We start from the raw sequence: 9,295 nt of genomic DNA on the forward strand, positions 1-9,295 counted from the left end.
CAACACACATAGGCGATACCACTGAAGCACCAGTTTCTGGTGAACATGGGACACTGCACTGCAGGGCACTATAGGACCTCTTCTTCATAAGACCATCACTTTCAAAAGCAGAGACATAGCTGACTTTTCTAACACAGAGAAACAGGCACAGAGAGTTAGGCAAAATGAGGAGACAGAGGAATATATCTCAAATGAAAGAATAGGACAAAATCACAGAAAGAGATTCAAGCAAAGTCAATATAAGTAATATGCCTGATACAGAATTTAAAGTAATGATCATAAAGATACTCACTGGACTTGAGTAAAGAGTGGAGGATATCAGCGAGACCCTTAGCAAAGAGATTAAAAAAATAACCAATCAGAGATGAAGAACACAATAAATGAAATTAAAAATAGATGGAATTCCACTAGATGGAATAAATACCAAGCTAGAAGAAGCAGAGTAATGAAATAGTGACCTGGGGTACAGAGTAATAGAAAGTAATCAAGCTGAGCAGGTGAGAGAAAAAAAATATGCAAAATTAGAATAGTCTTAGGGAACTCAGAGACTCCATCAAGTGTAATAACATTTGCATTACAGTGATCTCTTGTCTCCATACTTTTGATGAAATAGCTCTTAATCTTTTGAGGATACTCTGTACAAAATGAGTCACTTCTCCCTATTTTGAAGGTTTTTCTTTGGCTTTGGCTTTTGACAATTTGATTGTGATGTATCAATCTCTAGTTTATTCTACCTGGAATTTGTTGATGTTTGTTTTAAAAGATTTATTCATTTATTTTAGAGAGAAAAAGAGAGAGAGCACAAGTGGGAGGCACAGAGGGAAAAGGAGAGAGAATCTCAAGCAGACTCTGTGCTGATCATGGAACTTGACACACTACTCAATTTCATAACCCTGAGATCACAACCTGAGCTGAAATCAAGAGTCAGCACTTAACTGACTGTGCCACCCATGCACCCCAATTTGTTGACTTTTCTGAATGACTAGATTGTCATAAAATGTAGGAAGTTTTTTTGCCAATATTTATTCAAATATCTTTTCTGCATTTTCTCTCCTCTCCTTCTTTTATTACCATTATCTGGTACACCTTTACGAGCAGAGAATTATCTCCAGTTGGTGGCACTAGGAGAAGTCAGATTTGAAGCATGAGAAGAACTTGATGAACTATCACTGGCTTGAGGATGGAAGAGGCCATCTAATGAGGAACATGGGCAATTTTTAAAAGCTGAGAAAAGTCCCCACATGACAACCATCAAAAAATTGGTTATTTTCACCCTCTAACTACAAGAAACTGAACTTTCCTAATACCAGACATGAACTTAGAAGATTTCAAGTGGAGACAAAGATGGCAGTGGAGTAGGAGGACCCTAGGCTTGCTTCATCCAACAAACGCAACTATATAACTATCAAATCATCCTAAATACCCCAGAAATTGAACTGAAGAATGACAGAACAAAGTCCACAACTAAAGGGAGAGAAGAGGCCACTCCAAGAAGGAAGAAAGGCAGAGATGTGGTTCAGAGGAGAAACAGATTGTGTGTCCTGCAGAGGGGAGAGAGGTGTGGTCGTGGATAAAGGTGAGAGAGAGAGAGGGAGAGAAAGAGAGCACACAGGGAGTGAACAAGGAGAGCATTTCCCCAAAGCCATTGGCTTGGAAGACAAAAGGGGATGAATTTTGTGAGTTCTTGCAAGCAGGGGGACTTAAAATCTGGATTTTAAAGATCATCAGGCTTGAATGGAATGGAGCCATGAGGGCACTGCACTGCTCCTGGAGAGAAGGCAGGCAAACAACCGGGGGGAAGATAGTTTGAAAATAGTGATCTGAAGAGCACCTGGGGCATACAGTAGGGACCATATTCACTCTACTCAGTGCATTCCTGAGAAGCAACATGCACAGAGACACCACTCTGGGAACAAAGGAGCTGGACAGAGCCAATTCCCTCCCATCACCATAAACACAGAGCCATCTGTGGGAAAAGCTCAGCACTGACACTGACTGCCTAACTTGCATACACCGAGCCCCACTTCCCAGCACTCTCGTGGAACTGCCCTTCTCAGTAATACCTGCTTCAGTCCCAGCACATTAGTTCCTTCTCCCACGAGACCAGCACAAATCCCTGCCCACACCACATCTCCCAACCAGAGTTCTACAGGGCCTCAGTTCCAGTGGAGGTGGTAACAGGTCTCATTTCACAAGTAGACCAGAGCATACCTACTTAAAACTCAACATGTTCAGGGCAGAGACCAAACATCGCCCACAGCTGGTAAGGATAGCCTGTGTAGATGACTGACCTGAAGGATACAGCAGCCAAAACATAACAGCAGAGCACACACAGCACACATTAGAAACACTCCCTGAAGTGCCAGGCCCTGGGCACTACATGACCTCCTCTTCATAAGGCTATTACTTTCAGGACCAGGAGACATAACTGGCCTTTCTAACACAGAGAAGAAGGCAGAGACTTAGATAAAATGCCAAGATGGAAGAATTTATCCCAAGTGAAAGAATAAGATAAGGACATGGCCAGAGATCTAAGCAAAACAGATATAAATAATGTGTCTGATGGAGAATTTAAATCAACAATCAGAAGGACACTCACTGGATTTCAGAAAATAATGGAAGACATCAGTGAGACCCTTACCAGAACTAAAAGAGTTAAAAAAGAATCAATCAGAGATGAAGTGTGCAACAAATGGAATTAGAAACACACTTGATGCAATGAACAGCAGGCTGGAAGAAGCAGAGGAAAGAATTAGTGACCTAGAAGACAAAGTAATGGAAAGTAATGAAGCTGAACAAAAGAGAGAAAGAAGAATTATGTAACACAAGAATCTACATAGGGAACTCAGTGACTCCACCAAACATAATAACATTAATATTATAGGAGTCCCAGAAGAAACACAGAGAGATAGGGTGGCAGAACATTTATTTGAAGGAATAATAGCTGAAAACTTTCCTAATCTGGGGAAGGAAACAGACATCCAGATCCAGGAGGCAGAGAGATCTCCCATCAAAATCAACAAAAGCATGCCAATACCAAGACCTTTTGCAATTCAATTTGCAAAATAAAGTGATTAAAAAATCTCAAAAGCAGCAAGACAAAAAAAAAAAAAGTTCTTAATTTACAAGGGAAAACTTATAATATGGCTAGCTGAAGATTTCTCCACAGAAACTTGGCAATCCAGAAGATAGTGGCATGATATATTCAAAGTGCTGAATGGGAAAAATCTGTAGCCAAAAATACTCTATACAGCAAGGCTATCATTCAGAATAGAAGGAGAAATAAATAGTTTCCCAGACAAGCAAACACTAAAGGAGTTCATGACCACTAAAGCAGCCCTGCAAGAAATATTAAAGGGGACACTTTGAGTGCAAAGAAGAGACCAAAAGTGACAAAGGTAAGAAAGGGTCAGAGAAAATCTCTGATTTCTCAGAGATTTCTCAGAAAAAATGACAAAACAAGTAATAAAATGACAATAAATACATATATATCAACAATTATTTTGAATGTAGGTGGAATAAATGCTCTAATCAAAAGATATAGGGTGGGGGTGCCTGGGTGACTCAGTCAGTTAAACATCTGAATCTTGGTCTCGGCTCAGGTCATGATCTCAGGGTTGTAAGACAGAGCCCTGCATCAGGGTCCATGATCAGTGGGGAGTCTGCTTGAGATTCTTTCCCTCTCCCTCCCCATCTCTCTCCCCTCTGCCCTCCCCCCCGCTCACTCTCTCACTCTCTCTCTCTCAGATAAATAAATAAAATCTTTAAAAAAAGACAAAAGGTGTCAAAATGGATTTAAAAACAAGACCCATCTATATGCTATCTATAAGACTCATTTTAGACCTAAAGACATCTGCAGATTGAATGTAAGGAGATAGAAATTTACCATGCAATTGGATGTCAAAACAAAGCTGAAGTAGCAATACTTATACCAGACAAACTAGACTTCAAAACAAACACTGTAACAAGAGATGATGAAGGACAATATATAATAAAAAAGGGGGGGCAATCCAACAAGAAGATCTAACAATTGTAATTATTTTTGCACCCAACATGGGAACACCCACATATATAAAACAATAACAAACATAAAGGAACTAATTAATAATAATATAATAGTAGTAGACATTAACACCCCACTTACATCAATGGACAGATCATCTAAACAGAAAATCAACAAGGAAACAATGGATTTGACTAACACAGTGGGATAGAAGGACTTAACAGATGAATTCAGAACATCCCATTCTAAAAGAGCAGAATACACATTCTTTTCAAGTGTGCATGGAATATTCTCCAGATTAGATATTAGGTCACAAAACAGGCCTCAACAAATACAAAAAGACTGATGTCATACCATGCTCCTTTTCTAACCACAACACTATGAAACTAGAGTGAAACACCAGAAAAAAACCTGGAATGACCACAAATACATGGAGGTTAAACAACATTATACTAAACAATGAATGGGTCAACCAGCAACTCAAAGAAGAATTTTTAAAAATACATGAAAACACAATGGTCCAAAACCTTTGGGATGCAGCAAAAGTGGTCCTAAGATGGAAGTATATAGCAATATAGGCCCACCTCAAGAAGCAAGAAATATCTCAACTAAACAACCAACCTTACACCTAAAGGAGCTAGAAAAAGAACAAATGAAGCCTAAAGCCAGCAGAAGGAAGGAAATAATAAAAATTAGAGCAGAAATATATGATATAGAAAGTAGAAAACAATAGAACAGATCAATGGAACCAGGAGGTGGTTCTTTGAAAAAATTAATAAAATTGGTAAATCCCCATCTAGACTTATAAAAAAGAAATGAGAAAGGACTCAAATAAATAAAATCACAAATGAGAGAGGAGAAATAACCAATGCCACAGAAATACTAATAAGAGATTATGAAAAACTAAATGCCAAGAAAGCGGACACCCTGGAAAAAATGGATAAATTCCTAGAAACATATAAACTACCAAAAGTGAAACAGGAAGAAATAGAAAACTTGAACAGACCAAAAAAAACAAAACAAAACAAAACAAAACAAAAAACAAAACACACACACACAAACAAACAAAAAACACCAAACAAAAGTCCAGGGCCAGATGGCTTCACAGGTGAATTCTACCAAACATTGAAAGAGTTAATACCTAAATACCTACTACTCTCAAAAATAAAAATGGAAGGAAAACTTCCAAATTAATCCTGAGGCCAGCATTACCCTGACACCAAAACCAGATAAAGACTCCACTAAAAAAGAGAACTACAGGCCAATATCCCTGATGAAAACAGATGAAAAGATTAGCAATAAAACACTAGCAAATTGAATCCAATAATACATTTTAAAAAAGCATTCCCTGGGACCTGGAGGCAAGATGGTGGAGGAGTGAGGGACTCCGTTTCAACTGGTCCCCTGAATTTAGCTAAATATCTGCCAAGCCACTGAACACCCACGAAATCAGCCTGAGATAGATTATACGTCTGAATCTTTATGCGGGCAGAGGATCATCAGTCAAGAGGTACGAAAGACAATTGGGATTGCTTGGACAGATGTCAGAGGATAAACAGAAGGAGGAGGGAAATGCCAGAAGCTAGCCTTTGGAAAGTAATACCCCAGTGCAAAAGCGTCCTGCGCCTGGGGACCAGCGATAGCTTGGAGAGCGGTGGTCGGGGTGGGAAGGGACTGACAACAGCGCTCCAACAGAATACAGGTGCTTAAGGGGCAAACGCTGGGACCCAGTGGCCACAGCGTCACCACTGCAGCCGCTGCCCATGCCCACAGCCACACCCAGACCCGAACAGGAGAGGACCTGGGGTGGACCAGGCGAGCCACTGCTGCCGCCCATGCCCAGGAAGACACGGCGCAGATCTGGGCCTGTGGACACAGGGCTGGAGGCAGCTGCTGCCAATGCCGCTGCTGCTGCTGCCACCACCACGACCGGCACCGGAGAGGCCTGGCTTGGAACTGTGCCCACAGACCCAGGGGTCAGCCACGGCTGCCACCAGGGCCTGGGCGGCCCAGACCAGGGAACCCTCTTACACTGTTGGTGGGAATGCAAGTTGGTACAGCCACTTTGGAAAACAGTGTGGAGGTTCCTCAAAAAATTAAAAATAGAGCTACCCTATGACCCAGCAATTGCACTCCTGGGTATTTACCCAAAGACACAGATGTAGTGATCCGAAGGGACACCTGCACCCCAATGTTTATAGCAGCAATGTCCACAATAATCAAACAATGGAAAGAGCCCAGATGTCCATCGGCAGATGAATGGAAAAAGAAGATGTGGTATATATATATATATATATATATACAATGGAATATTACTCAGATATCAAAAAAATGAAATCTTGCTATTTGCAATGACATGGATTGAACTAGAGGGTATTATGCTAAGCAAAATAAGTCAATCAGAGAAAGATAATTATCATATGATGTCACTGATATGTGGAATTTACGAAACAAAACAGGATCATAGGGGAAGAGAAGAAAAAATAAAACAAAATGAAACCAGAGAGGGAGACAAACCATAAGAGACTCTTAATCAGAGGGTACAAACTGAGGGTTGCTGGAGGGGAGGGTGGTGGGGGGATGAGGTAACTGGGTGATAGACATTAAGGAGGGCATGTGATCCAATGAGCACTGATGAATCACTGACCTCTACTTCTGAAACCAATAATACATTATATGTTAATTAATTGAATTTAAATTTAAAAAATAAATGAAAAAAATTAAAAAAATAAAAGGCAGTTTAGGGAATGGGAGAAAATATTTACAAATGACATATCAGATAAAGAGCTAATATCCAAAACCTATAAAGAAATTATTAAACTCAACACCCAAACAAACCAAAAAGTCCAGTCAAGAAATGAGCAGAAAACATGAACAGACATTTCCCTAAAGAAGACCTACAAATGGCTAACAGACACATTGAAAAATGATCAACATTACTCAGCATCAGGGAAATACAAATCAAAACCACAATGAGATACCACCTCACACTGGTCAGAATGGCTAAAATGAACACCTCAGGAAACTGCAGATGATGGCAAGGATGCAGAGAAAGGAGAACCCTCTTACGCTGTTGGTGGGAATGCAAACTTGTGCAGACATTCTGGAAAACAGTATAGAAGTGCCTCAAAGTGTTTAAAAATAGAACTACCCTATGAACCAGCAACTGCACTATTAAGTATTTATCCAAAGGATACAAACATAGTGATTTGAAGGGGGAACAGGCACCCCAATGTTTATAGCAGCGATGCCACAATAGCCAAAATATGGAAAGAGCCCAGATGTCCATTGACAGATGAATGGATAAAGAAGAGGTGATATATATATATATATATATATATATATATATATATATATATATTCATATAAATATATATATATTCATATAAATATATATATATATGAATATTAGCCATTAAAAAGACTGAAATCTTACCATTTGCAACAAAGTAGATGGAACTAGAAACTAGAGTGTATTATGCTAAGCAAAATAAGTCAGTCAGAGAAAAACAAATACCATAATGTCTCACTGATATGTGGAATTTAAGAAACAAAACAGATGAATGTAGGAGAAAGGAAGGAAAAATAAAATAAAAACAGAGAGGGAGGCAAACCATAAGAGACTCTTAACTCTAGGAAACAAACCGAGGGCTGTTGGAGGGGAGGTGGGTGGGGGAATAGGGTATTTGGGTGATAAGCATTATGGAGGGCACTTGTAATGAGTGCTGTGTGTTATATGCAACTGATGAACCACTAAATTCTACCCCTGAAACTAATAATACACTCTATGTTAATTAAATTGAATTTAAATAAAGTTTTTTTTAAAGAAATAAAAGGTATTCAAATTGGCAAAGAAGTCAAACTCTCTCTCTTCACAGATGGCATGATACTTTATGTGGAAAATCCAAAAGACTCCACTCCGAAATTACTAGAACTCATACAGCAATTCAGTAATGTGGCAGGATACAAAATCAATGCACAGAAATCAGTTGCTTTCTTATACAATAACAATGCAACTGTAGAAAGAGAAATTAGAAAACTGATTCCATTTACAATAGCACCAAAAACCATAAGTACCTCAGAATAAACCTAACCAAAGAGGTAAAGGATCTATATTCTAGGAACTACAGAACCCTCATGGAAGAAATTGAAGAAGACACAAAAAGATAGAAAAACATTCCACGCTCATGGATTGGAAGAATAAACATTGTTAAAATGTCTATGCTACCCAGAGCAATCTATACCTTCAACGCCATCCCAATCAAAATTCCAATGACATTTTTCAAAGTGTTGGAACAAACAATCCTAAAATTTGTATGGAATCAGAAAAGACCCCGAATCGCCAAGGAAATGTTGAAAAAGAAAAACAAAGCTGGGGGCATCAGGTTGCCTGATTTCAAGCTATATTACAAAGCAGTGATCACCAAGATAGCATGGTACTGGCACAAAAACAGACATATAGACCAATGGAACAGAATAGAGAGCCCAGATATGGACCCTCAACTCTATGGTCAAACAATCTTTGACAAAGCAGGAAAAAATATGCAATGGAAAAAAGACAGTCTCTTCAATAAAATGATGCTGGAAAAATTGGACAGCTATCTACAGAAGAATGAAACTCGACCATTCTCTAACACCATACACAAAGATAAACTCAAAATGGATGAAAAACCTCAACATGAGACAGGAATCCCTCAAAAGCAGTAACCTCTTTGACATCAGCCACAGCAACTTCTTTCAAGATACATCTCCAAAGGCTAGTGAAACAAAAGCAAAAATGAACTTTTGGGACTTCATCAGGATAAAAAGCTTCTGCACAGCAAAGGAAACAGTCAACAAAACAAAGAGGCCACCCACAGAATGGGAGAAGATATTTGCAAGTGACACTACAGACAAAGGTCTGACTTCCAAGATCTATAAAGAACTTCTCAAACTCAGCACCCAAAAAACAAATAATCAAGTCAAAAAATGGGCAGAAGACATGAACAGACACTTCTCCGAAAAAGACATACAAATGGCTAACAGACACATGAAAAAATATTCATCATCATTAGCCATCAGGGAAATTCAAATCAAAACCACATTGAGATACCCCCTTACACCAGTTAGAAAGACAAAAATTGACAAGGCAAGAAAAAATATATGTCGGAGAGGTTGTGGAGAAAGGGGAACCCTCTTGCACTGTTGGTGGGAATGCAAGTTGGTACAGTCACTTTGGAAAACAGCGTGGAGGTTCCTCAAAAAGTTAAAAACAGAGCTACCCTATGACCCAGCAATTGCACTCCTGGGTAT

This window comes from Halichoerus grypus, chromosome X, assembly GCF_964656455.1.
Source record: "Halichoerus grypus chromosome X, mHalGry1.hap1.1, whole genome shotgun sequence".
Classification (NCBI taxonomy): domain Eukaryota; kingdom Metazoa; phylum Chordata; class Mammalia; order Carnivora; family Phocidae; genus Halichoerus; species Halichoerus grypus.